General features: G+C 41.3%; 1 protein-coding gene and 1 long non-coding RNA gene across 2 annotated transcripts in view; one reads left to right on the forward strand and one right to left on the reverse strand.

Moving 5' to 3' along the window:
* The window catches only part of STARD13 (StAR related lipid transfer domain containing 13), a 257875-nt gene that overhangs the window by 106925 nt on the left and 125232 nt on the right, over positions 1–25718 (forward strand).
* LOC116783128 lies at positions 11638–16334 on the reverse strand. Its single transcript, XR_004355485.1, has 5 exons — positions 16269–16334; positions 15335–15407; positions 14497–14617; positions 13360–13487; positions 11638–11752 (listed from the first exon to the last, which is right to left on the reverse strand). It is a non-coding gene; the product is annotated as an uncharacterized LOC116783128 (long non-coding RNA).

Below are 25718 nucleotides of genomic sequence, written 5' to 3' on the forward strand. Positions count from 1 at the left end.
GTTTGTTTTGTCCGTTCTTCTCCTCTGCTATCTGAGAAATGCGCAAGGGCTTTTATGGCTGCAATTCTTCAGAATTTCATCTTAAGTATCAGCTTTGTTGTCTTCTGTTCTGTAGAAGCGTTCCGTTTACTTAGAGGGTAATCCATCCTACAATCCTTTGTGCCACAGTTGCCTCCCTGTCCCCTTCTTCACCATTCTCACATAATAGAACAACCTCCTACCTGTTACACAGGACCTTCACCTGGAGTTCATAATCTCCTGTGACAATTTAGGCTGAGTTAAGGACACAACATTGGAGAAGTAGAGGGGTTATTAAAAAATAATTTGCAAGAGCTAGATGTAACCAGAATGTGAGATGGAGAGAAAAGTCCAAGTTACAGTTGGCCAGAACATGAAATCCTGCTGTGTTAAAACCAGTTATTTTCCAGAAAACCTGATGATGTCTCTAATTTGTATTCTGTAAGAAACAATGGGTTTTGTCAGAAGGAGGTTTCCAGGTGAAAAACTGTGGTTGCTCTAAGAAAAATGTTCATTCATGTTTACCATTTCACCTTTGTTCTCACTTTGCCTTGATAGACAATCTAGTCTACTTCACTGCATCCCAAATGCAAATACCCTGGCAGTTCTCTGCTGTCACAGCTCATTGCAGTTCATCCTGCCTTTATGGTGCATCAAGTTGAGGCTACTTGGCTGAAGTCTGAAGGCCCTTTCCTTGCCTGTCTACCATTTGCTCAATAAAAAGCTTACTTCCCACAGTCTGTCTGTACAGGATGCCAGCTTTCGTTGTCTACTTATTAGGTTTTCGAATGCACGTTTACATGTTTTCGTTTAAAGTGCCCCTCATGTTTAGAAATTGGTTCTCTGAATATACAAAGATACCACATTAACCTCTTTGGAGACCATCTTGCTAACTTGCTTTGCTTCAGTGCCTCCAAAAACTAATTCTGGTGCATAAGCACCAGTAGTTACTGCACTGGCCAGTATTGTTTCACTGTTCTCTGGTACTCCACCCTTCCTACCCCAATTAGGTCTTCTCTCCATGGGAATCTTGTTTTATATTTAGTTTGTTATCTCCTGAGGGCAAAGATTATACTTCTGCTCCATCCAGTTTCTGGTTCCAAGCACTTTGAGAATACATTTTTGTTATTATTATTATTAACAATAATAATAATAATAAAGTACCATCCTATGAGCAGAAGAAAAGTTTAATTCCCCTCCATCCACTCCATGCTCTTTCTAGCAAGGGAGAGGGAGCACAGTTAAACAGCAGACACTTTGTTACTGTAGTCTGTATCTAAGCATATTTAGAGCCCTTTCACAGTGAATACTGCAAGTTCCATTTATTTCAGCATTAATCACTGTGAACAAAAGTGAAAGAATTTGGCCCCAACTAATGAAAGCCAGCAGTGCTCTGCTGTTGGCAAAGTGTAGAGTGATCCTTTCCCAGAGCTTCAGAAAGCTGAAATGGAGAAGGATGAACATATAGGTGCCAATCTCTTGATAAACTGTGCAAGAGTGAAACCTTATAGTTGATCCTCATTAAAGCTACCATAAAATGGTGATAATTTGCGTATGTAAATAACAAACATGGATAGAGTGCCAGGGCACACGCTAAAACATTTTGTTCTCATTCACAATGATTCTTTTCTCTATCCAAAATATTTGTTTGTTTACTTAGATGTCTAAGAGGACACCTACTCAAATGCCCTTGATGCTTTTCACATAATTTGAACCACAAAATTAGTATGAAATTCACTGCAGTCTGCTATTAGGAAAACAAGCAATGGAAAACCTCAAATCTTTTCTTCCCTTCCAGTGCTAGCCCAGACTTACAACATCCCACTCAGACGATTTAGCCTGTGATAGACACAAATTCCAGAGCTCTAGGACTCCCAAAGAGATAAAGATCATTGCCAAAGTTATAAATATTACTTGATGTATTTATATCTAGGCTGTCTGAGCTACTATTTGAAGCTACAGAAGCATAGCAACACCATTTTGAGTACAGTAAACTTCAAGAAGCTTCATTACAGTCAATTCCTGAAGAACTACATTAATTATAAAATTTGGTATTGCACTGATTAGTATCTGACTGCATCGTTGATCCTGTAGATCCTGTTATTTCCTCTTTTACTTTATTACTGCTTTTTAAGAGATACAAGTGTAAGGAGCTTCTGTCCTCTAAACAGCATGCAGTAACCTAGGATGCACTCTTTCCACATTTTCCTCTGCAAGACATATCCTGTTTTGTTCTTCTTGAAGTAGACAAATATTGTGAAGTGATTAAACTAACAAAAAATCCTGGCTTATGGTAATTAAGGACAAGAGCATGGAAAGGAAGAAGCTGTACTTTTATCTTAGTCTTTCCCTAGTTTACAAATATCAAAACAAGATGTAGTCATGTTTCTCTGTACTTAGGCCTGATTCTCTTCTTACCAGGTGCATTCGAGTTTTTACAGTTACTTTATTAGGACTAGATCAGGCTGCATAATGGAATAGCTAAAAAATTAAAAACACACTGCTAATTAGAGGCCAGAATATTATGCAGTATCAATTAACTTTGTGTTTAATTACCATGGTGATTGGAAGGAACTATAAATTGCTAAATATATAATTAGAACATCACACTTTTGTGCCACGATGATATCAGAGCATGGGTTTGATTAGTTTAGACTTTCCTGCAACATTTTACATGCTTACAAGATTTTAAGACAGATACTACTTTCATTTCTGCCAGTATTCTGTTATCAATGAGCAAAGGCAGATATAATAGTTCAGCTTCTTTCAAGGTAACTGGGCATTTCCTCCTTTCTCTTCATCATATACAGTGGTTTCATTGCAATTACTCTGAAAAGAACCATTTTGACCAGACTAGTATCAAGCAAGAAAACTGCTGTTTCTATGGAAAATGTGCTTTCCTTTTCTTTCCCCCAGAAATGTTATCCATCTTGTTCTGGATGTCAGAATGTTTCAAGCAAGAACACTGATCAGTTGGCTTCTTACACACTTAACTAACATATGAAAAATGTGTAAGAGACCAGAACTTTACCATTTTTACCATAATTTCTAACATCCTTAAAGGAAATGAAACATCTTTGTCTTCTGAATGATCCCTAATACACTATCTTCTTCAAACAGGTTATGTAGAATAGCTCCTATTGTGACTGCTACTACCAGGTGTAATACATCAAAAATACTTGTGATGGTAATTCAACTTCTAAACAGCTGACTATGATTAAAGGCATAAAGTAAGAATGGGCCAGTTGCTGCATGAGATGTGTTCTTATTACTCAATAGCACTGTTTTCTTTGGGGAGAAAAGTACAATATCTGATCTTGCTTCTGGATTTAGTTTTCACAATAAAGTACCTGAAACTAGGAAGATTTTTGTCAGTGCATGCCACCAAGTTTGGTCTAGGCTTGTCAGTTCAGTTCTGTGGCTGATTATGAAATACAGCCATATGACTGGAATTTATCTTAGTAACCTGTGGTGAGATAACATGGTATTAGCAATTGCTAGTGTCTTATCGCTGATTAGCTGCTTTCAGTAAACCTGGAAGTCTAGGGACATTTTTGATAAGGTAACATCTTCAAAAATGGTATAGAAGGGAACATAATATCTTTTGTTGTATTGCTACATTCTGGCCATCATGGCAAGCCACTGAAAAAAGGGAGATCTATCTTCCAGACAGGCTGGAAATGGTAAGATGGTGCATCCAAGTGTGGCTGCCAGAAGAGCACTGTTGAAGGTTGCAGTACTGGCTAAAGCGAGCTGGTGTTTGTGAGTAGTGACACTGCAGTGTGATACAAAACCTTCAAAACTAAATTAATTATTTCACCTCTAGACTGTGTGTCACTGATCATCTTTATAGGTCAGCTGAGTACAATATCAGAAATTAATTTCTCATTTCTCCCTGGTTCCTAGCTGATAAAAGCCAGTAGCAGAAAACAGGCATGGCAGGTCTTATGCACCAGTAATGGCTGTGTTGGTAAGAGATTAAATAAAGAGAGGCCGAGGTCAGAGGCAGATTTACTGGGTAGAGGAGCTGATTGTAGGAACTGTAATCCTCTCTTCTCCCATTAACATCAGCAGGTGTTTGCTCTGGGTCATGGGATGTGGGAGTATTTACATAATTGTGCTGTTCCCCTTCAAGATCTTGTATGTATCCATCCCTAGAAGGTATTTCTGTTCTCAAGTCAAGTTATTTGGAGGACACTGTAGCTGGAATTGCAGGAGCAGGAGTGACATACATCATCATCACAAGTTCTAGGCAAGCACATCGTCTCCACTATATCAGCAAAAGAAAAGTAGTTCAAGATTAACCTTTTTAGATCAATCTTTTAAGAACAGGGACAATAGAAAATAAATTCACAGAGTAAGCAGAAGATGTTATTAAAATTGAGTGGCAATATGGAATACATCTGTTTGTTTGCTTTTAGATTCTATAGGTATTGCTGACATTGCAGTAACCGTTTTAATTTAAACAAGATGGGGATATTGATAATGTTTAATGTGACTGCTTTACCAGGGCATTCAGCTGTTTCAGTGTAGGGCACTCGCTGGAACTTCAGCCTCTTCTTTGCACATCACTAATACTCCGCCGAAAGAGAATGCAGTGAGTAATTGTTTGTGACTAAATGAAATGAAGCCCCTGTTGTCTTTCTCAGCTATCAGGCTCTCTGCTGCTTGTCATGCTGGGAAACAACCAGGATAGAGAAGAGGCCACTGTTACAATAGTATTTCCTAGATCACAGAAGAAGCAGAGACACAACATGGTTTCCTAAATGGGATAAGGACCCTGCTGTTGCTTTCTGGATAGTCTAGGGATGGAGGAATCAGAATTCCTTTTAGGCTGTAAATGTGTGCAAAAAGTGGCTGCCAGGGTTTAGTTTTGAAACCTCTTAGGAGTGTAAGATCTCGTTAAAGGAGGGAATGTACGAGGACTGAAGGGTTGATGCAGGGGGAGAGAGGTGAGGGTAAGTGTGTGGAATGCAAAGAAAGTGGGAAAGAAACGGGAGAGGCTGTGCTGCGATGACTGTGGCTTGATCTTGGGCAGAGTGTTGATAAACAGAGGTCTTTGAAAATAAAACAGTTTTCTTTCCACAAAAGTCGCAGCATGGGTGAAGCACGTATTACAGCCTCCTGCGAAAAAGGCGGCTCGTTGCCAGTCGGGTTTTCTGTCACCTCGTGGCGGGTGACTTCTCCCTGGAGCAGCGGGCGCTGGCCCTTCGCCGAGCGTCGAGGCTGGTGTGGCGGCGGGCGGCTTCCTGTCGCTGTCCAGGGAGCACGGAGGCGGCAACGGGAGGCGGCTGGGCGCTGACAGCAGGGCGGCCGCGGGGGCTTGGCCGGACAGTTCCCAAATGAGGGCCACGGGCAAAAGAGGGGTCACCGAATTTAGGCGCGGGGCCGCGAGGCGTGCGGTGTCCCGGGCCGTCGGGGGTGCCTGAGCTCGAAGGGCGCGGGATCCGGGCCACGGCAGGAGCGGGGCCGGACCCCGGGGCACCTTCCCCGCCCCGCAGGGGCCGCGGCGTGGGGGAGGGACGAGAAGAGGGAGGAGGGCGGCGAAGGGTCGGGCGCGGGACGGGGCGCTGGGGAAGGCTGGCGGCGACGGCGCTGCCCTGGGGCCCGGGGCGGGCGGCGCTCAGGTGAAGGGGCCGCCCGCCCGGGGCGGCGGTGACGCGGCTGCGGCGCGGCGGGGCTGCCCCGCGGCCCCGTGTGGCCGCCGCCGCCCGTGCCCGGCGAGGAGAGCGGCCGGCGGCGCTTAGCGGGGCTGCCCAGGGCGGCATGCGGAGCCGCCGAGGATGAGCAGCCAGCGCCGCCCGGCCAAGGCGCAGCTCCGGAGGTCGCTGAGCGAGCAGCTGCGGGACTCCACCGCCAAAGCCTGGGACTTGCTGTGGAGAAATGTCCGGGAGCGGCGGCTCGCAGGTGAGTCCCGCCGCGCCGCGGCTGCCGCTACCTGCTCGCAGCCGCCCGAGGGGACACCTCGGGGGACGCCTCGGCCCCAGCGGCGCGGGGGGCTCCCGATCCGAGAGGACGCCTGGGGGGCACCATCGCCGCTGCCGGGGCGCGGAGACCCCGAGGCTTCAGCCAGGGCGGAACGGGAACTCCCGGCACCGCCGCGGCTGCCGGGACGGACGCGATCGGCAGCGGCCGGGCGGGTCGGGCTGCGGGCACGTCGGACCCCCCACCCCGTGCAAGCAGCACCTGCCCGAGTGCGGGCGAGCAGGGCGGGGGTGGAGACACAAGCAGCCGGGCTTGGGGCGAAACCTGGAGATCCTCCCACGTCGGAGGCTCCTTTTGAGCATCTCCGAAACCAAGGGGGCTGACGTTGCCTCCGGGAAGCAAACTCATCTGCTTCGCTGATCAGTTTCCTAAGTCACTTGCAAGTCCAGGTTGGTTCCTCCTAGGGTTTGCATGTGAGGAGTACCACAACTCCCAAAGAAAAATGGTCTGGTTTATTTCAGGCACTTTTATAGCTTTAGGGCACCTAACTGTTCTGGAAAATCGGCCTCCTGCAGTCTTAGAATCCCTAGGTGTGGAGCGGGACACAGAGCAGGGCAGGTGCTCCAGTAGGTGAGGTCACATTTAGAGCAATGCTATTGCAGCAGCACAGTCGCTTTAGGCACACAAACATGCAGCTAATTTGTATTTGTAAAATACTTCGTGAATTAGAAGATCTCGAGGGTACATGGCAAGTGCAAGGTAGAGTTATTATACTGGAAAACAATACATCAAGATTTACGAGCAGAATCCTGTATAATGAAGTCTAATTTGTAAAGATGGATTCCTCTGCCACATCGTATAGCATTGTTGGGAGTTTGGTGACCTTGTCTAGGGCACTGTGACCTGGTATTGTGTAATGCAGAGGTAAATGATATAGGTCTTCAGACTGCATCTACAGCACATTAGTTCTTATGTAGTAAAGTAACAGATAAAAATTGCATGGTAATTTTTTGAAAAATTCATCTAAACTGGGTGGCTTCATTAATGATTTACTAAACTGGCTAATTTTGTCATAATATGGCGACCCAAAATACTAAATTGTCTTTACATTTAATCCACGTACTCCTATATTGATAGCAGATGCCAGCAGACATTCAGCAAGATATTGTTGTTGGTTTGTTTTTTTTTTTCCAGTCAGAGACAACTATTGCTTGATTGAGCAAAGGACCTGGGCAGGCTGCCATAAAACTGTAGCCAACTTCTTAAAGCAACTGGATATTAAAATTGATGGAGTCAAAACTTTTTATTTAAGTTGGATAGAATACTGATGTCCTGGGCTTATGCACTGCCATAATTTAAGTGCTATTCATAATATGATGGTGAGACACTGATACACATGCCTTTTAATTAAATTAATTGTCTGATGACATAACAAGATATGTATAAATATCATCTGTTGATTTCAGAGATGTTCTGATGCTTTTCTGTCTCTGGCATTTTTGTCCTTGTTTTTATATTTATTTGTCCCTTTGATCCACGTAGCTGCAGTGTATATTCCTAGGCCTCTTCTTCCAGCTTTTGTTAATGAGAAGGCAGGGAATTTAAGCTGCTCTAAATGTGTCGTTATTTGCTGGTTGCCAGATGAGCGTCTTCTCCATCGTAATAGGTCCAATCCCAGTTAGATTGTACAAGTTCCCTCCTTTTCCTCCAAGATGATATTGCAGTTCAGCCCTGACTGACAGTGTAGCTGGTAACTAGCGTTAAAGAGCAATGACCAAAACAAAATGGAGTTTTAACCATCAGTGTGCTGTCATATTCCAACCATCAAGCCAAAGAAAGACTTGTGATTAAGTCATTGCTGTGAAGACATCTTTGCAGGCACTTAAATAGTTATTTTTTTGGTCTGCTTTACTTTTTTATTTATTTGTTAAGGATCCAGACACCAGTTGTCCAACATATACCTGTAAAGAAAGTAAGCACATGACAGCTTAATTCACAAAAAATATATAATTGTTGGAGTTGGATGAGATGCTCCAAAGTCTCTAGTCTAGTCTCCAGCTCAGAGCAGGATCAGCACTGGGAGCAGGGCAGGTTGCTCAGGGCTTTCCCCAGTGCTCCTTGGGAAGAGTTTCTGCTCTGATGTCCTTGTGCTGGAACAGAGGGCAGGAGTACACTATTGGGCAGTGGGTGTGTGAGCTAGAGAAAGGATCTGAATCTTGGCTAGAGCAAGGAGAGAGCTGAGCTTTGGCTCAGCTGTTCTCAAAGAGGCAGACAGCATGGCTGGGTTGCTCTGGAAAGTAGGCTGTGCATAAAAAGACTAATACAGTGTGCTCCTTCCCTCTCTCCCTCCCCCTTTGCAACAGAGGTGATGAGCAGCCTGGCTCTTGGCGACAGCGCTGCTCCGTACTGTCTCTTTTTCAGGGCAGATCTATGGTGCCCAGAAGCTCTTAGTCACTCTTTTGGATTCACTGATTGGGATTTGTTTTTTAAACAATGAGAGTACCCTCTACAGTGCCAAAAATGGCACCCTTAGGGTTTTTTGTGCTTTTCATAATTTTTGCAGAAAACACTTTCTGTGTTTTCACTATGCTTATGGTTCAAATTGGAATGCACAAACTGAATGGGAAATATACCAGAATTTTAAGGCCCTGTAAGGACCTATTTGCCTTAAAAGTTATATAAAATACTGTTGGTTTAATGTAATCCTGAACCACTATGTTGTTATTGAAAAACAGTGTTTGAGGAATTTAACTTGGGTATTTAACAGACTCTCCAAAAGCAATGACCTCAGCTGATTCTGAGATCCCTGCTCAAATCATGATCACCTGTTACAGTAAAACACAAGTTGTTTTTACATTTCTTGTATGTAGGGGAAAAGTGCCACTCTCTGGCATTCTTTCAGTTATTATATACTAAAATAAAATAAAAATTTAGTCTTGAAATTTGGTACTTTGAAGTTAGGAAACATCAGAGGTAAGGATACCGGTCGCTGTATTGTGCAGCCTCCTCACAGGGTATGATTGTTAAGACTGACAGGATTGGCATGATCATCTCACCCTTTTATTTGCACTGAATTTTTCAGCCTCATTCACTGTACAAAGTAATGATCTCCATTGCTGAATCTGTTAACCTAGAGCCTGCTGTACTGCAGCTTTCTCAAATCCTGGACTGAGCACAGAATTACAAATTCCCTTAAGAGTTCATGAGCATGGTGCTTAGGAGCAGGTCATGTCATTGATGTTTTGGTTGTATTCCTAGAAGCTGTATGGTTATATTGTTCCCATTTTACAGATAGAAACCAGAGGCACAATGAGACTGAACTCAGGAATATCAAGTCTTGAGAGTTAGAATTTTAATTTTCTACTTTAATATTCAAATTGTGGCTCTCAGTGGTTCCTGTTGCACATTTGCACAACTGTCCTGTACCCAGGGAAAGACTAACTTGCAGTTTCTGGTGATCTGGTCAGATTTTTTTTCAAGTGACTTGGTGGAAAACAGAAAAGAATGGAACCACAGGGCATAGTTTACTTGGCATAGTCTCAGAAACCTGTTTTTTTTCCTGTATGCTGTCTCCCACCCTGCAGGCATCCTGCAGCTGCTGGCTTAGCTGGGTATGTGGTGCTGATACATGACCAGACCATTGTATATCATCAGATGGAATCCTTGGAAACTGAATGTGAGGATGAAGTTAAGACTTTGCCCTAATGCCTAGTGGGAGGAGAGCTGAGTTAGAATTAAGCGGGTGACTTCAACTCTGAGACTTACTGAAGTTTGAAAACTTCATGACCCTAACATTCTTCTAATAATAGAAAGCTTTGTCTCCAATTTCCTCAGTTTAGCTTTTAGCTGTGGTTTAGCAATCTACACAGATAGCTGCCAGGATTTCTGCTCTGAAAGGCTGCCTTCAGTCTGTCTATGGCACAGATACACCCTCAGTCTTTTTGCCAAATCTCTTCTCACCTAAGCTTCAAGTCCCACAATACTTTGTATGTTCTATGTTCTTGAAGAGATTAAATCCCTACTTGATTTCCTCTAGCTTTTCTGGTACAATTCCTCTTATCTCTTCATTGACATCCTCTCTACTGCCTGCTGCAACAGCGGTACCAGGCAGGATACCCTTGAACACTGTCCCAACTCCTGCTCAGCTGCAGAGCTCTTCAGAAGCAACTGCCTGTGGTAGTTCTGGGGAAGGATTTCGGATGTTCCCACTGTTTTCTTGGCTTGGCCATGCTCTGAGTAAGCACACTTTGGGATCAAGTTTTCCACTAAGTCTCCAGTGGTTTGCTCAGACTGCCATTTCAAAATTTTTTAATTTGTCCAAGTTTGGACAGATTTTTCACGCACTGTTGCTAGAGTTACTCTGGAATCTTCACTGTGAGGTTGCAAGTTTTTGTTCCAAAGGATGAAGCGCTAGTGTCTCAAATCAAGCGACATGAAAACGTACAGTGGGACAACATAAGATTGACTAATTTTTTTCTTAGAAATGGATTACCTGAAGCTTCAAAAATTGAAACAGGAACATGAGGCAGGCTCATGAGTAAAAGAAAATTTTAGTCTAAAGAAGCCAAAATTAAGTTTTTAAATGGAAAGTTTTAGAAGACCTACTCTAGGATATCCTTAACTGTTCAGGCGGACCTACATTAATTGGCAGCTACAAGTATCTCTTCAAATATGAGTGAAATGCATTTATGTCAGAGATGAAATGGAACATTATTTGAAGTAGGTTAGAAAATGGAGACTTATTTGTCCAGCAGAAAATAACTGCCACATTCAGCATGTGGCAAAGATGTCAAGGCAATGCACCTGTTCCTCTTAAAAGTAATTTGTGGTTGGTTTGTGTTTTATTGTGGGTTTATTGGGTGCAAATGAACAAGCTTAAGTTTGTAATTGCACCTCTGGCAGCATGATGCTCCCTGGCACCAGCTGATCTGTTGATCCTGGCAAATACAGAAGTGAAAAGTGGGTCTTAAAAAGCTATTGATCACAACCAGAACTATTTGAATTTTAGCACAGTTTTCTGTCATGCCTGTATGGAGGCAAAAGCAGTTATGTTTCTGGAGCCTAATTACAGAAGTATCAAATCTATAGGTTCCTCATAGTTTTTAGTTTTCATTTAAAATGGAACATTTTTAAGAACTTGCTTTTGAAGTTTGTACTCTGAAAAGCTGAAGTCTATTTTGATATGAGATCACTGTTAGGAGAACTGAAAAGAAACACATGTACCAGGCTCCCAGGTCCTCTGAGAACTCCTGAGCAAAGGCAGGCATCCTGCTATGGGGCCAACTTTGAATCTGTAGCATCTTGGTATTATTATATTACTGAAATTTATTCATAATTAAGACCTACGTGTACAGGCAAATGTGGCAGGCTAATCTACTTAAAGCCATTCATGGAAAGAGTGAAATTTTTTATAAAATAATGTTGGCAGGTCAGTTTTCATTAAAGACTGTGGGAGATGTACATGTGAAAAATGTGGGTTTTGTTGTGGCCAGTTTGGTGGGCATACTTTTATGTTCTATTTTAAAATCATGCATGTACATTTCTAGAAAGCAGAGTTGTTGCAGTCTGTGTCCCCACCAGTGCACTGGAGAATACAAGATGCTGATTCTCATGTATGCTGATAAGATGTATATGTGTAAATTCCCCCACTACCCAGCTCCATCAATGGGAAAAGACCATCCTTTGTCAAAGAGAAAAGTTATGAAAGGCGTTCTTTATTCGTGACAGTGCTTTAGGGAAGAAAGAAAGTGACTTATGAGTGATTCGTTTGGTCAGGCATGCCAGGAAATTTTCTGCTCTTGTATCACTCCTAAAGAAAATTAGTAGCCAGAAATGTAGTCATTGATCTCATAAATTACATTGATCATGCTGTATACTCTGTATTAATCTTAGGTGGCTTTTTAAATACTTTATTTCAAGTATATATAGGCTTTTCTTTGCACTAAGTTACACCAGTATCCTCTATCTCCTTCCCTAGGCACTCCTTGAAGGCCAGTGACAAAATACCACCATTGTTAGTTCTGCTGCTGCCAGGTTCTCATGACCCTCAGCAACAAGAAGTTAATTCCAGAAATACAATTACAAAAATACCAATATGCTTGACCTGCCAAGTATTTCTGTATCAGCATGAGACTGCGAAGGGGGGTGATGGAGGACTCCCCACTGTCTAAAAGTCCAGAGAAAGATGTAATTTTCTCATACTCAAACCCATGTCTCTGCTGCCATTTGCTGTGCAGGATTTGGAGTTACTCTGGAGGAGTAGCAGAGGTTCCTAGGGTGACAACAACATTTATCTTCTGGTTTTACATTTAATACATAAATTTTGTATTTGTACAAGTACTGCTTCCATCAGAGAGAGCTATATCAGGGATTATTTTCCTAAAAGAAATTCAATTTTGAATAGTTGATTTCCTGACAGTATGAGTACAAATCTCTGCTGATAAAATGGGGAATCAGTGCTGGCAATAGAACTGGATACCACTTGAATCAGTCAGTTTCTATTTGATAGCTATTTATAGAAGATCCTTGATAGGTCTCCATTTTTCGGGGGGCCATATACATGGTCTCAGTTCATTCCATCTGTAGATGTTTCTGTGTGACTAGAAGAAGGCTGATACCTTGTCAGTTTGCTACACTCTGCCTTAATGGAGTATTCCTGCAGGCATTGTAATTATCGCTGATATTTACAGACCATAATATTGGAAAAAATTCATAGTACTATTTTTCCAGAAGCAGTATTTATAATACAATATTGTTTAAGTTCCTGTATATTTAGATAGATGGTTTATTGGTACTCATATTTTTCAAAGATATGTAGAAGCTCATATAGACTGATACAAATACTTAATGTATTTGTCTGACATTAAACAGTGATGATGTTTTTCCATCCCAAGATTGCTTCTTACTATCAGTCATGGCATATTAAATAATGTATCTTCTCAGTTATTTCCTGTTAGATGGTTTTGTATTTATTCATATGACTGTAATCCTATAGGCCACTTCCATATCCGCATGCAAGTGACTTTATTTATAATAATAATTATGCCAGAACATTTATATAGAACATTTATATTCACAGTAAACTTTTAGCTACTTAGTGAACATCAATACCGTCTGTTGGTGTCTGCCAGCAAATTCCTAAAGATGTGAAATTTCTGGACTCGGGAAGGCCCTGGAGACTGGACTCCCATCCTTCTGCTTTCCAGCTACAGTAGGACATGGTGCTTAGTTTCGGGAATCAGTGAAGTCTCAATTCTGAATTTTGTGTTGCTGCTTTTTGTTTGAATGAAAAAACCCTTCAAAATGTCCCATATTGTTATATTTTTAAGGATTCTGAGAACGTAGATATCTTAACAATATGATCTATGCAATACTTGCTGGGCAATGGCCTTATTTCACAGTAGTGGTTTGACTCACATTTGTTTTCTTGTATTTTGTGTTTCTTGTATTTCTTGAGAGACAGATGTTCTCTCTTGCTCTTCCTTATTTCTTTTGCTTTTCTGTCATACCATGGCCAAATCCTGTGCTGCTATATGTTATAGCTCCTGTAAAAATCATCTCCTCAAGTCACAATTCATTGAGAAACCCAGCTTTCACTTCAACTGAAGCAAATTTGAATAGCAAATTTAAAAAGAAAATGTGAACTTCAGAGTCAGAAAAGACAGGGAAAAAAATGTAGTTTGTAAAATGTCAGTTTTGAGCCAGCCCCATGATTTTAAAGAAGTGATGCTTGTCTTGCATTTCTTGAAAATTTGGTTTGGGGAATATTATTTTCAATAAATTAAGAATTTCTGATGTTTTCTTTTGATTATTGCAAGCTTAAAAATATGACAGTGTAGAAGGTTCCTTGACTGACATTAGAGCATTCACAAGAAGATAGCACTTCTGTAGCTCCTTTGCACATCCTGTTTACAGTTCAAAAATGAAAATATTTTGACAATTAGACCATCTGGGTGCACCTTATACTGCAAATAAGCAAAGGCTGAGTGCATGCAGATATGTGTGCAGCAAGTAGCTATGCTACAAGAAGGGATCAGGAACATCTGCAATTCATGGCACTTGGTTCCATAAAACACCAAACTTCAAAAATCAATTTAATCACTTTACATAATAATCAATTTCATGTGAAATACTCTGCCTGTCATTCCAGTAGAGGGCAGTAATTTATATACAGTAATATCAATTAGTGTGTGTAGGCAACATGCGTCACAGAATATTAGACACAATAACTGATTTTATTAAGATAGTGCATATTCAAGGCATACTCTATCCTCAAGGATAAAGTGCCACCCAGAAGCCTTATTTTCTGTGCTTTTGCAGCAGGACTTAATCACATCTAATTACAGTACATTTATGCAATTTGCACTCAGCTCACTAAACTAAGTCACCTCCACATGCCCCAGTGCTACATGCAGAGGTGTGCAACATGTGTCCCCAGTTTAATGACATAACCCCCCCAGACTGAGGGACTGTAACACAGCTCATACATTATGTGGGTCACTTAAAGAAAGAAAGTATGCCCAAAAGTTCATGTTTGGCTCCTGAGATACTTACATGAAATTCAAAACTGTGCAGTGCAGCTGTGGCCTTTCTGGTCACAGGGCTCTAGTCTGAAGCAGCATGTACAAACAAACTCTCCATGCTCTGGCATAGAGTCCTGAAATTACTGCCATTACTTGGCAATGTAGAAGTGGAACAAAATTTATGAGAATTAAAAAAATAAGATGGTTTTAGCTAGCATGCCAATCAAAACTAAAACATACTCTGCTGTATGTAATCACCAGAATGAATTATATTTCAACAGATAATTTCATTGAGATACTGATTTTTTTCTTTGTTGCTGTTAACAGTAAGTATATAGAAAAGTTTTTCTATCCAGAAGTCATTTTTACAGATCCAGCAACTTGCTGTAGTACAGTGAAAGAGGAGGCACTGAAACTTATAAGCATTTTGTTTCTTTAAGCTATAAGAATTTGATTTCTAATCTATTTCAAAAACACTATAACTTGAAATTTATGCTTAGCAAAAAATTGTTTAAACTATGAGTATTTCTTTAGCAGCAAGCTAAGTTCATTAACTTCAAAATCACTTCCTTAATTTTATAAATACTTCACAAATTTTACTTGTCACAGTGTAAAATAAGATGGGGATAATTGGTTTCTTCTGTTGCTTGAGCTAAATGAATGGCATTGGTGCTCTGATACACCAAACAGCATATTTTCTGGGGAGGACTGGTTTTCCAGGCCATGATGATGCAGAAGGCACTGAACCTTCACAGTTCATTTAATACAGAAGCACTTTAAAAAAACCTACAAAACTGGAATATTGGCTTTGTTATAGAAAGAATTTAAGGGGAAGTTGCCTTCGGGACAGTAGCATAGTTCAAATGTACCTTATATCATATGTAGATCTTTTTGAGTTTGAGCAAAGAGTAGCTTGAAATATACAGCAACAGTCTTCTGTTGCTGTAATTTATGAAGAAATTCATGGTAGCTGCTAGCTCCAGGAAGAGGATAGCTTAAGGGTATGTTAAAAGGGTTAAGTTAAAACCAAAATTAGAAATGTAACTCAGTCAAAATACTGAAAAATTACACTTAGCATTGCAAAAACAGGGTTCCTAAAGATTTAGGAACCTCCTTCATTGGTTCATAGCTTGCACTTCCCTAAAGTGTGTTGAATACATGTGCTAAGTTTACGTTGAATTCACTGCATGGAGGAGTGAGGACATAAGCATTTGTCCCAACCTCTAGGTTATTTTCAATGCGCCTCTCATTCCTCTGGTAAATACACCTTATTTTTCCCATCCCAGTCCCACTCATCCTGATCTGAATGGCATGCTCTTTCACAACTTATCCAGGAAAATGCTGTAGTAAATTATTTGAGACTGAGTCATTTATGTGTCAGTTTGCTGAAAGAATATGTGAATGGCATCTCATGGTCTTGCGCATTTTAAGAGGTGTCTTTAACATAAGGACAGATTTTTATTGAAATAAATCAATTTTACAAGGAAATTTCAGCCCTTGTATTTATAGTAAGAAAGAAACTTTTTATTTATTACATTGGAAAGACTGCAGCTGGGAATGCACTCATTAATAGACACAAACAGATGGATTCTGACAAGTCTGTGAACTACTCACACTCTTCTTTAGCAAATATTTTGCAGTAATCCCAACTTGCTAATGTTACTTCAGAAACAAATATGTAACTATCTCAAGCCACAAACAAAAGAGTCATGAGCGACTTTAAAATACTGTGAGTTGATTATGCATATGATATTGTCAACTGTCACCATCATCAAGCTTCAGGCAATCAAACCACTCCCTGACCTACAAAGCTATCCCACTGCCTCTCCTTCCTTGCCCTGTCCCTTTTGAAGAGTTTATAGCCACCCACTGCAGAACTCCAGTTGTACGAGTCATCCCACTATGTCTCTGTGATGGCAACTATGTCACGGTTTTTCTGCTGCACAGTGGCTTCCAGTTTCTCTCGTTTGTTGCCCATTCTGTGGGCACTGATGTAGATACACCTCAGCTGGGCTGTGGATCCCCCCACCCTGTCATTATGCAGAGAAGTTTCTCTGCCTGGGTGCACTCCCGCAGCTGTGCTCACAGCTGCTGCCTCGTACTGGTACAAGAGCTGGGGCCACCCTGCAGGTGGCACCTGGGTGGCAGTGTGTTCCTGGGCAGCTGTGTCAGTCGTGTTGGGTGTGGAGCTTAGCGAGGCCATGGCTTTCTGCCAGCGGGATACCGTTGCTTCCTGGTCGATCTGGCACTGCTTCAGCACCCTTCTGTGCAAACTGCTGTGCCACACCCTGGTCACAACTGCTCCCTAAGGGCTTATATTATACGTGCGGCCCCTGTCAGCCGCTGTTGTGCTGCCTGTGGGTCCTGGAGGCTCTCAGCTCCTGCTGAGGTTCCCAGTTTCAGTTACACTGTGTTAAATCTCCCGCCATTGCTACTGGCCCCAACTAGGTCCCAGTCACAGAGGGCAGGGTATCTGTGTAGATGTGGTAAAGTCAGGATTTTCAGTAAAGGCTGGCACCACTTTTTCCACTTTCATTTGTGGAAGTCACTGAGAGAAGGTAAATGTTCATCTTCAGAGTAGCTCACTAAACAAAGTAGAAGAAAATTAATTATACAATATAGGCAACTGCTAGAGAAGTTGATAGTTTTAAGAAAGCTGATAAGAGAAGGACTGCTGTGTAATAGTATAACTAGTGACTCAGATCATGCACTTTCAAGTAAAACCAATGTGTAGCACACATTGTTTCTCTTCAATTTTTAAACTTTAATTTGTACATTTAAAATTTGATCACTGTATTTTTGATATCATAGGAAGGTAAAAATGACAATTGATTCCTCTTTTCTGCATTATTTATTACTTCATTCACTTTTACCACATCCTCTCTTACTTTTCTCAGCTGAGGTTTTTCAAGCTCCATGACAGCATTGAGCCCGTCAGCTTCCTTTGAACCAACAGGGTAATTATATAACCAAAAAGACACTATCAACTTTCCAAACGTCACTAATCGCCATTACATGCATAACCAAACATATGTACATTGAACCTCTACCTGAATTTCTGCCAAACAACTGTGAGCTGTTTGGAAGTTGCCCAGTGTCTTTCCTGGGAAGAAACTCTTACAGCTTTGTTATGAACTAAAGCTTTGGACCATTTTTTTTCCTGACATTTACTTTAAGAAAAAAAAGAGCTTCTCTAAAAGCAGCAGAACTCTGAATTCTGATGTAAGGATGGCTTTTATCATCCCAACTTGACTCACTCCATCACTCCTGAACATAAAGAAACGTAAGTTCATAGAGAATCAGAAGCATGTAGTTTTATATCAGCTTAGCAAATGAGTATTTTGGTGATTACATTTGAGCATTCTGTATATCCCTGACAGCTCCAACTGCTTTTGTTTCAGAACAAAACAGATTATTTGATTATGGTCTTAATTCAACAGAGCACATATATGTTGTATAAATTTATATGATTAAGTGTTTGACTCGTGTAGACTAGTCCGTTTTGTTACATTTAGCCTCTAAAGCAACAGTATATTCTTTTTAAAAAGATTGTCTATTAAGTCAGTGTGGTTGGATGAGTGGGTTCTTCAGAAACAGGAAGGTACCAGAACGTCCATATTTATGACATATAATAAAACAAAAGATACTATACCTAATCTGATTCAAATAGAGGTCAAATACATTTCAGAGTCTAGGTTAGACAAGACACCACCAAATAAAATTGACTCTGAAACATCTGGTTTGTTTCATATAAAACCATAAATGTGTAATTACTAAATGGCCTAAGCTGTTTCTTTTGAAGGCACTCTAAACAACAAGGACAGCAGGACAAGTGTTTACAAAGCCAAGGCATATATATTAATCGTGGCATGGCAGCATTTTAGAGAAACTGTCAAATTCAGAGGGATTATAAAACAGCTGGCATGAATTGTAGGTAGGAACTGTTTTAAATCTCTGGATTCTAGGTCACACTAGAGGCTTTAACACAGGGCACTCACTGCCTCTTGCACTCCTTTGTGTTGCTTTCTCTTAAGGGAGAATCATGACTTGTAGAGGGCTGAAACCATTATCTCTTCTTCTATGGAAAGCATAAGTTGGTGCAATCGTTAGGGATCTTGAAACTGGGAAGAAGTTTATTGCTGTGACAGATCGGGCAACATATGGAAGGAAGTAAGATGTTCTCCAGAGACAGATTAAGTTTTTGCCAAGGCATTTTACTGAAATTTTGGAAAATAAACAGGTCACTAATTGAGTCCAGATTTAGCTACTGCAAATTGTGCAAAGATGTTGCAAGCCAGATGCTTTCTCTTATTTGTTTTTACAACCCTTTCTATTTATAGATGCCCTTATTTAATGACTTATTTCTTTAATAGAGGGCATTCATTGTTTTGTGCCGGAAGTCTTGTCTCTCAGTTTTGCAAGTAGATGCCTGACTAAAACATACATGTTCACATAACTGCATGGGATGAAACACTCAGCAGTAATATGATAAGTAGGAAATAATCAGTAGGAAGAAGTTAACATTTAATTTTTCCCTGGATTTCTTAGCACATAACAGTTTTCAGCCTTTCTCTATGCAAACCCTGCTAGTGAAATGGTAGAGAAAAAGAAACTCATCCCAAAACGGCATCCTTAGACTTGGCTTACCAATAAAGTTGTGAATGCAATCCATGATGGCATTTCCCTGTTCTCCCAAGGTATGCAACACAGCCACTGATGTACCTGTCAGCCCTGTTAAAGCACAGTTTCAACTCAAACTCCAGATTAAGGTTGGATTCCAAAATGGGAATGTAGCAGCCAAGTCACCTAAGCTCTACTAGAAATACTTTAAAAAAGAAATATTCATTCTTTTTCTACTTACGTTTCTTTTAGTCTTCAGAATGCAGGCATTATATTATGCTCTATCCACTCAATCTTGATTCATGTATAAATAACGTACAGGGTGAAAAACATCTGCTCTGACTTGAAAGGAGTGAGTCTAGTGGGAATGCCTTCTAAAAGGATTGAGCTGGTCACACCAGGTCCTTTGCAGTCAAAACAGAAATAGGTACCTCTGAAAGCAAGTCATGTCATCCCAAAATAGGTGTGTGAGACAAGGGGGTTGAATTGCCCTCCAGTGGTGCTTGTTTCTTTCCATAATCCTAGCCAAGTGACAGCAAAGACCTGCTTGCATAAGTGACAAACGGGGAAAAGCCATCTCTTCAGCTGCCACCTGAGTGCCTTTGATATGGAAATCAGTGAGCCACTAGCATTGCAGAAGTTTAATTTTAGAGATTGCTGCTTATAGCATCTCTGGCTTCATTTTAAGGTACCTGCTCAAGTAAGCAAAGCAGGAGATGGAGCTGACAAGGCACCTGTGACTTCAATGGCACTTGAACATGCACTTAAAGTTAAATGTTCCAACAGTAACCAGATAGTGTACCTGAACCTTGCATAAATATCTTTCTTCATTTCCAGTTTATTCTGGGGAGGCAGATTGTGAATTGCATGTCTTTAGAAGACATGCTGAATTCATTGTAAATAAAACTGTGATTTTACTTGTGAACCCTGACAGGTTTAGCTAAGCAACAGGGGCAGCAGCCATACAGAATTCTTAATGCATGTTTTAAAATGCATTTGAGGTTCACTTTTCAAACTACTATTTAGTTATCTAATGTGTGAATATTTATTGTACTGTGTCCTCAGTCAGCGCAGAAGTCCATCGGCCTCAGGTATCCTGTTTTTCACAACAGCTGCTAGTGGATGCCTAGGAAAGAGTGTAACGACATGACAAGTTTATGGTATGACCTTTTAGCTTCCAGGTTTCAGTAAATAGTTCTTTGCTGATGTTGTTAACAAGGCTGCCAATTAGGAACAAAGAGGGAGGTTTATGATGTGACTGTGCACTTCCTAGCTGAGCTACACCTAAGCTGGTGAGACACAGAGACTGTTTCCCGTTTGAAATGTTCTGGAGACGTGTAAAGCCCCACATCACAATTGCTATTTTAAAAAGTTATTTTCACATCATTCACAGGTGTCACGGTCAGAGTTGCCTCCCTGTCACATGAATTGTCAGTAGTCTGAGCAAAAGGAGAACAAAGTTTATTTTTAAAGCATGCAGGCTTACTAGTGGTTTGAAAGCAAAACATTCAGAACTCCATTTGGTTTTAATTCATCATCCAACCTATTATGTTTGGTAACATATTAGGAACCAGTGAGTATATTATGTGTCATAAATTCCTTGGGACATAAAGGAGGAGAAATAAAGACTGAAATACACGAATCTCTATTTCATTATTTTGCAATCCAAGAACAGAGTACGTACAGAGTATTTTAAAGCCAGTTCTGATCTCAGCCACCTAGGTGCAAATCCTGAGCACTTACAGTATATACATGAATTCTGGTTTGGAGTAAAAGACCTCTACAGTAGCATGGTCTGGAAAATTCTTTCAGGACCCAGTTTTGTCTTAATTTCATGTCCTCATAGCTCAGAACAACCACTTGCCTGTCAAAATCTGATTGAACAAGAGGAAAAGAAAATTGGTAAACATAAACAGGACCAACCTTCTTTACAGGTCAGGTGCAATTTCAGTTCTGCAATCTTTAGTTGCCCAACTTGAGATACTTCAAAGAGGTCTTGTGTTCAGACTGAGGAAACCAACATTCCCAAAAGTCAGAGCTTTGCAAGTGTCATGGAAAACAGACTCAAGATGAGTAGTTCCTTTTGAAGGTTTTGGCCAAGGAATTTTTCCAGTAAAACTACATTCCATAAACATGGAGCAACACCTTAGGCAGACAACAACAAATGAGGAACACTGTGGGGTTGATTTGAAACAGAGCTGAATATTCAGAAATTGGGAAAGGGAGGAAGCCTGTGAGAGGGACGTGATAGGATGCCAGGATAAAGTCGAGGGTAAACGGCAATATTTTCATCACACTGGAATTGAGGGAGTGAAAAGAAATTCACAGCTGGTATGGACCTTATCAACCAACTCTCTTGGTCTGCCTACTTCGAGCAGAGGGGGAATCAACAAAGGAGACATCTTGGTAAGTGGCTGCTGGAGGAGGATGTGCAAGGGAGTGTGTGAACTAGAGAGGAGAGAGGTCAAGTACAGCCGTTTGGGGGACTGGAGGAGAAGGAGGGAATGTCTGCTGGAAAATAATTCACCTTGCCTGCATTGCTGCAAGTTCTAGGCTATCTCTCACCTTTCCTGCACACTGGAGGGCAGGCTGTGGGGAAGGAGAGGAGCAAACTGCCTGCCCTTTCTCAGGAGAAGCAGTGTAGTGGCTGGCAAGGGAGCTATGGGAAGCCCTTTCCTCTGTGTCACTCCTGCTATTTGGCAGGCTTCCACTCTATAAAAAAAGAAAACCTGAAGCTTGTCGGCCAGAATTACTTTATCCAGTGAGACACATCAGCGCTGTGGTGTGTATATACTGCAGTGGAAACCGTGAGTGAAAAAAAAAAAGAAGAATGCAAGAAATATGGAGTCTAAAAATTGAAAGCTTAAATTATGCACAGAGCAGTTGATTGCTGGGAGACAGAAAATCCTGGCTAGGAACTTGTCCAGTTCATAAGTATCTATATTGTGTAAACTGTCCCACTGCTAGTTTATCGTGAAAGGTCTGCCAGGGGTTATTGTGGGAGTTCTGGGGGGAGGGTATTTTTTGTAATAAGAAAAAAAATTATGTGTATATATATGTAAGCGATACTCTTAAATTTTCTGATAGGAAAAAAATAATTTGGGATTTAAAAAAAGAGAGAGGCATCATGCATTCTCTTTCAGACATACAGGGCAACTAATGCAGTGTACAGAACCCTTGATGTAGATTATGCTGAATTCTGGTTTTGGGTGAGGGATAAGTGATGCATGCATGTCCCTTATTCCCCCTGGCTTCTTTATTTGTGAGGTTGCCAATCAGGCACCAGGATGGCTGAAATTATGCAGCCAGCTAAATGTGCAAGTGTGTTGGTCACACTTGCTGTGAGATGGTGGGTCAGCCTTAATGTTGTTGTCCCACTGTACATTTTCATGCTACTTGATTTCAGAGACTAGTGCTTCATCCTTTGGAACAAAAATCTGCAACCTCACAGCGAAGGTTCACTGCTCATCATACTATTTTCAGTGCTGGACCTTTGTTCTGGTTCTGGGATGCCGAAGCTGGTGATCTGGGGGGGGGAAGAAAATGTCACATGCACCCTTTTCTGCAGGGCATGGGCAAGCATCTACCAGATACCATGGGAACGGACCTCAGCTCTGTGCTGTATTCAGTGCCCCCGCTCGCCCTTGCAACAACAGCATAGAACTGACACGTCAGTCCAGGTGGTCCTGCACTGCACCAGGGACACTGGCTGCCACAAGGTTTAATTCAGTTTACTTCAGTAGGGAAATGGGAGAGGTGGAGGCAGAATGGGTCACCAGCTTCAGCAGAGGACACCTCTCTCAGGAACACTTGCCACCCCACCATAACTTCTACCACGTATCAGCCAAAACCCCAGCTTTCCTGGGTCTCAGGAAAGCAACCAGCAAAGGGTACCTAGCGGCTGCCTTGGTGGTGCTGGCTTGGGGATTGTAGAATAAAAAAAGAGAAATTTTAATGTCAGTGAGCAAAATGCTTTATATGGACCCCACGGAGTACTTCCTTGTGTTCTAGTCTGCAGTCCAGCCCTAGAGTCAAGACTCAGCTTATCAGTTAGTGCAAATTGCTCTGCAAAGCCACATGTATGAACACTACATCCTTGTTATGCAGTATTTATAAGATCTGATAACATGCATTTAAAAACATATTGGGAAATCTGTGGCATTCTGCAAGTTTAGGTAATAAGTGTCTCATCTGAAGGAATCCACTGCAGGTGTAGGACCATTCTAAAGGATATTTATTTCCTCCTTAGTTCATGCAGTTACAGTAGACTTTAGCCTGCCTCCAGTGGACTGATACTGCTTATAAGGAAATCTGCCTACAAAATTGCACTTCCTTTTTTTTTTTTTTAATAGCTGCCCAAATAGTTAAGAAAGGCAAAGATTATTGTTATCAGTCAGGGAACTGACACAGAGACAGGTTATACAACTTCTCTGACGTTTTCCAGCAAGTCACTGTCAGCTAGTCCTGCGCCCTAACCATCGTGTTTGTCTGCCTCACTGGGCCAGAGATAAATATTTCTTGATTTCAAGGAGCCTGGAAAATTTCACATTCACATGCACCAGTCCCATGCTGCTGTGTTTGAAACAGTGTTTCCAAGAGCTATTCTGTTCTGTCTTGTTGCTTTTTAAAAATTTTTACAAAATCTTAACTTTGGCATTGTTTCTCTTGCAGAGAGAGATGAAGAAAACCTTCTCTTAAAACCAGATCAAAACCTGAATATTTCCTCTCTTGCCTCTTTCATCACCATAGTACTGGAGTCCTGTTGAAAAGAAAATAAATAGCAAAGCCCTCACATGAAGTCTGTGAAGGCATGAACCTTCAGCTGAGATAGGAATGTTCGCCTGTGGTTCAGAGTAACACCAGCAGTAGGGCCGTGTAGGGATTTACAATGTATTTGGATAACTGTAAGAAACTAAGTTTATCTAAACACTTTCTTATGTTATCAGTGTGTTATCCAAACACTTTGTTAGTGAGACTGTGAGATTAGGATGTGTGTTAAGCCCACCACTACTTAAATATATTTACACGGTTCCTGTGGGATTAGTTTTAGTAACATGGGTATAGATTCAGCAGATGGAGTTGCACTAAGAGTGTGGAAACTACTTTTAGCTCATTCCTGTCTTCATACTCTCCAAATACTTTAGCAGAGGAGGTCTGCCACCTGAAACATCTTCCTCTCTTTTGACATCTGTTTTGAACTCTATTTATTACCCAACTGTTCGGGTTCTTTTTAATTTACTGTTGAGAACCATCGTCTTTAGGGACTTAGACAGTGTGGGATGCTGGCTATTCTTGGCTTGTGAAAAGTTCAGCTAAGGCCAGTGGAGTCTCTATTCATATGCTGGTGTGGTTTGACCGAGAAAAAATATGATGTTTAAAACTGAACAGGAGCAAGACCAAAATGCCTAAATTAGCGGTCAAGCACTGGATAAAACAACTGACTCCTTCCAATGACTTTGGCCACCAGCCAGGACCTCTTGGTCCCTTTTAAGCCCCAGGGAGAGCAGAAGGGACAGAAAGGTCACATCCTCTGAGCCCGAAATTGTGGCCAACAGACCACCAGCTTACACTTCACCAGCAAATGTGACAGGAGGGCACAGAGAGGCTGTGCCCAGGGAAATACTGTCATTCTGCAGGCTCCAGCCACAGACCACAGGAGCGGTTATTTTGATGTATTTATGCACTAGCAGTGCTGTTAGTATCCCACATTCACACAGTCCGTGAGGTGGGTGCAGTCTGGTTAGCTCAGGTAAGAATACAGACTGGCCACTCCTGGTCAGACCAGCTCGTGTCATGTGTTGGCCAGTGGGCAGACACAACTATTTTGGGAAAAATATATCGCTGGGACAGACATATAGTGATCCTGTACATGTTATATAGCCTACTTGCATTCACTTGGTTCAAGGAGGTCCTGAGCCATGAGCTGTAATTTTGTGCTTAATGCTGAATTTTTCTTCCAGAAATTTAATCCTTTTTTGAACTCTGCAAAGAAATACTTCTGTTCAATCATTTTGAACCTACCCCATGATCATTTCACTTATGTTTCCAATTTTATGCACTGCAAGAAAAGACCCCAGCACACCAAGTGGTGGGCAGACCTTTGTAATAGCATAACGATATTTGTTGGTTTGCACTCTATTACTTTTCTAAAAGGTTTTAAAATCCTCTTTGCTCTTTTTTGTTTCTACTGAGCACTTGGATTTTCATAAACCTATCCAAGATTTGTTTCCTCAGTGATAATAGCTCCATTAAATCTCATCACTGGGCACTGTGTACCTATAGGGTGGTTTTTATCCAGTACATTTATCAGCACTCAAAAGCTACAGTTTTAATACCTTCTCAATCAATATTATAAGAATTCAATGTTTACAACCAATTTCTGTTTTGACTGCCAGACTAACTTGGTATCATCATTATATTTTGCCAAGTCACTACTCAGTCCCTTTATAAAAATCACGTATGCATAGTAGACAAAACAGGTTTCTGTCTTTAAGCCGCCATTAAACCAGAAGTGGCCTTTTCCTTTTTATCTGTGGTAGGCTTCATTATGATTGCTTGGTAGAGGATCTTGGAGGAGCCTTTTTCATATCAGTTCCTATTCATTTTGATTATTGAACATCCCTGAGCTTCTCC

The sequence above is a fragment of the Chiroxiphia lanceolata genome, chromosome 2, assembly GCF_009829145.1.
Source record: "Chiroxiphia lanceolata isolate bChiLan1 chromosome 2, bChiLan1.pri, whole genome shotgun sequence".
Lineage (NCBI taxonomy): Eukaryota > Metazoa > Chordata > Aves > Passeriformes > Pipridae > Chiroxiphia > Chiroxiphia lanceolata.